General features: G+C 47.0%; 1 pseudogene; it reads left to right on the top strand.

Moving 5' to 3' along the window:
• Window positions 1-693: 693 nt before the first annotated feature.
• On the top strand, window positions 694-811 carry LOC145297125 (5S ribosomal RNA; annotated as a pseudogene).
• Window positions 812-4,309: the final 3,498 nt, after the last annotated feature.

Raw genomic sequence — 4,309 nt, 5'->3', positions numbered from 1 at the left:
AAAATATTCATCTATTGATTTCACAGAACTGTTTTATAAATGCCTTTCATTATGTGTGTGTGTGTCTCTCTCTCTTTTATATATATATATATATACTGCAATTAAACATTTTACTCGACGTCTACGTTACCATCACTCATCAGAAGTGTCGCCGACTGGGATCAATTAGTCTATGTAATAGGATATTAATTCCTATTTCTGTCTCCTGTCATAATTCGATTCTGTTCCGATTTAGATTTTTATTGTTGAATACTTATTTTGATCTTAGTCAAACTTCATGATTTTGATTCTGGAAGATGTCTAATAGTAAGGGACTGAAGTTCAGAGAATCTTAATTAGTGTCTAATAAGTACGACCAGAATCCACTGCAAATCAAAAACATTGGATTTTTCAAGTAGTAAACTGTGCTCATAGTATGTTAAATAAAATCACCTTACAACATAAAAAGCTGAAACTATGACCTTTTGCCAACATTTCACAAAACTGAAAGTTATCTGAATTTTTGTAAATCGCTTAGAACCACTTTTTTATCTTATAAATTAATTAAACTAAGTACATTATGCCCTTTTACGTCTAAAAGATGTGTTCCAAGATTTAATATAAGTGGTTAATTAGATTGGGTGTGGAGCCTGTAATATAAAAATATATAAATAATTGTATACATATTCTTAACTTCATAAGAAGATGTTAGCAGTATACGGCATGATCACGTTTGACACACCGGTTCCCGTCAGATCACCGAAATTAAGCAACGATGAGCCTGGCCAGTACCAGATGGGTGACCATTTGGGACTTCCAGGTGCTGTATGTGCTCTCCGCTTATCTTGGCATTGTTTCAAGTCGTTCTGAACTTCTCCTTGCGACTAGACTCAAGCAGTGTTGATTCAAGAGAGGTGTGGTTGGAGATTTCGCAACCCTTGCCACACAATTACACGCATAGCTGCCCCTACAGGGAGTTTCCTTTGTCTTTCGAGACTGAACGGAGACATTGTATCGTATCGCAGGTTATCTCAATCTATATAATTATAGAGAGGCAGGTTATCTCAATGTGTGTAATTATAAAACTCAAATGACCTTGTAACGATGTATGTAACCCACTTTCCGGTTTACGACATCCGGTTGCGCATGCGCGCATGACCTTCACACTGAAATATTAACGTTATTATTTCGAAATTATTATTTAACATGGGAAGAGTAGGGTTTTAAATAACTTAAAATTAATACAGAAATAAACAATGTAAAAGAAGCAGACAGTATTAACAATTGTTTATTTGGATAATTAAACGCGAAAAAAAAACAAAGAACAATTGGGACGCTGAAATATTAACGTTATTATTTCGAAATTATTATTTAACATGGGAAGAGTGGGGTTTCAAATAACTTAAACGTACTACAGAAATGAACGATGTAAAAAAAAAGCAGATATATCAAAATTTGAGTTTAACTATAATAAGTATTATGGTATCTGTTCAGTCCACATTTACCTATAAGTATGGCCAACCACTTATAATTCAGTAACTGTAAAAAGAAATTTCAAAAATAATCAATTATAATAAACAGAACGACTCAGAGAAATCTATCTATATTCTTTTTTCATTTTGTGAGACTAACCGTAGCCCTCGGCGCAAGAGGGTCCGTGTGTACCTGGCGTGTGGGGTGGTGGCTGATCCTGTGATCGGGGCAGCGGACGAAAGAGTTTCAAGATGGCGCCTGCCTGCTTTTATTAGAGACGGAATCTCGCAGGATCGCGCGAGATCTCGCGGGGATGCAAATTAGCTAGGCCATCTTGAGGAATAAAAATCGGTCCATTGAAGGTGCGAGGCAGTCGGGTTCTGACGTTCGTGGCGATCAGTACAGTGACCGTTGGGCTCCGTTAGTGACCGTTGGGTTCCGTTTCTATTCGTGCAGTCAGCTGAGCTTTGTTAGTTACCTTCGCGCCGTGGCTGTCATTGGTTGTTGGTTCGCTGTGTGTTGCCGTGGTTCTTCAGTGAAACGCTTCGTCGCCCACGACGAGACTCCCCGTCTCCTACACAAGATACTCATACAAGCTATTTCGGCCCCCCCACTCCGAACTTGGTTTTCTTTTCTTCAATGGCGGATAGGTTCGATCTAAAGTTGATACCGGAATTCGACGGATCCGACCCGGTACTCAGCTGGGTTGAGAAGGTCGAGTTACATTGTCAGTTGTCCGGCGTGAAAAATGTCGAGCGCGTGATTCCTCTGCGGCTGACCGGCGGGGCCTTCGCTGTATATCAGCAACTCAGCGCTGAGGAGAAATGTGACTACTCGAGTATCAAGGCGGCGTTGTACAGGGCGTTCGCCACTGACCCCGCCACTGCATGGGAGCAGTTTGAGACGAGGTCTATACGCTTGGGCGAAACTGTGGACGTGTATCTCGCCGAACTTAAGAAGCTGACGGTGTTGTTCGGCGGTCTTCCCGAGAGGGCCCTAGCCTACAAATTCCTGTCAGGACTCCCCGCTGGAGCAAAGCAGCTCCTGCGAGCAACATCTACCATATCCTCGCTACCGCTGACAGAGCCAGGACAATAATGAAGGATGACTCGACGGTGCAGGAACCGGTAGTCGCCGTCGCACAGGCCCCACCAAGTGGCAAAGGACCGTCTCAGGGACCCAACCCGCAAGGTGATGTCATCTGCTACAGATGCAACGGGCGGGGCCACATGGCAAGAAATTGTAAAAGGCGGTCGACGGCTGTTCGCTGCTACCGCTGTAACAAGACTGGGCACATGGCCCGAGACTGTGCGGGAAACGGGGACGGGGACAAGGTGCCAGTGCCGACCTCTTCCCCGAACAGAAAATAAACAAGGCGCTCCCTGTCATTCAGGTCCGAGTTAATGACACGTTATGTTCAGCCCTCCTTGATTCCGGTTGCTCCCGCACCATAGTGTGTGCGGACTTCTGTCGGGCTTGGAAAAAGAAGAACGTCAGGATAACTACCATTACTGGAAAAATACGAATGTGTTGCGGCGTGGGTGTGGTACACATTCGCACAAGAACTGGGAACTCGGCCAACGTCGAAGCGCTGGTGACACGCGAAAAGCCGCTGGGTTTTGACCTGTTGCTAGGCTACGATGCCATCAAAGCCCTGGGCGGCATGCGCATAACGCGCGCTGGCGTCGTAGAGTTTCAGGATAGGTCCCCGGTGTGCGCAGCACTAAGAGTCGACCAGCCGGACTTCAGTGCGGAATTCGACGACCAACAGAAGGCGTGGACCGCCACTTGGAGGTGGTCAGAAGACAAGGAACCGGCCAAACTACAAAACAAAGTGGCAGAGTACCGTATGCCCGACCAGATAAGGCCTGCATACGAAAGCGAGCTCCGTGAATGGATTAAGGACGGTTGGCTGATTCCATACCCCTACGACAAACTTGGACCCCCCAAGGGCCTGATACCGCTGATGGCAGTTGCCCAACCTAACAAGTCAAAGGTGAGGCCGGTAATGGACTACCGCGAGTTGAATGCGCATGTTGATGCGTTCACCGCGGACGCCGACGTCTGTGCCAGCAAGCTGCGAGAGTGGTGCCGGCAGGGGTCCAATGTGTCCCTACTGGACTTGAGAAAAGCATACTTGCAGGTCCGGATCGGCGAGGCGATGTGGCCTTTCCAGACAGTGATGTTTTCCGGGAAGAGATACTGTCTTACGCGACTCGGATTTGGGCTAAACGTAGCACCCCAGATAATGAAGGCTATCGTCAATGCCGTGTTGTCACAAGAAGAATGGATCAGAAAGGGAACATCGGCGTATATTGACGATATATACGTGAACGAAGATATCGTGTCATCTTCGCGCGTAAGATCCAAACTTGCCGAGTTTGGTCTAAACTGCAAGGACTCTGAGCGGCTTGAGGATGGCGCCCGCGTATTGGGCTTGAGCGTTCAAGAGGAGCGAGGGATCCTGAAGTGGAGGCGTGGAACCGCAGTTCCCGACGTACCCGACGTTTACACAAGACGTGTCGTGTTCTCCCTGTGCGGTAAACTTGTGGGGCACCTTCCAGTATGCGGATGGGTTCGTGCGGCGACAGGCGTCATAAAAAGGAGGGCAAATGCGGTCACCAAAGGCTGGGACGATGAGATAACCGACGAACTATTGGTCCGAATGTTAAAGGAGACCGTCGCTAGTGTGAAAAAGAATGACCACGCCACAGGGGACTGGTGCGTGCAGGGAGACGAACTGAGCGTGTGGGTGGACGCAAGTTCTCTAGCGATCGGTGTAGTTTTGGAGAAAGATGGGGCCGTAGTTGAGGATGCCTGCTGGCTGCGACCGGCGAATGATGCTGCCCATATCAAC

The sequence above is a fragment of the Euprymna scolopes genome, chromosome 17, assembly GCF_053919585.1.
Source record: "Euprymna scolopes isolate OS-2025 chromosome 17, ASM5391958v1, whole genome shotgun sequence".
NCBI classification, from domain to species: Eukaryota; Metazoa; Mollusca; class Cephalopoda; order Sepiida; family Sepiolidae; genus Euprymna; species Euprymna scolopes.
Note: the sequence above shows the minus strand (reverse complement) of the source record. Positions and strands in the feature narration are given on the sequence as shown.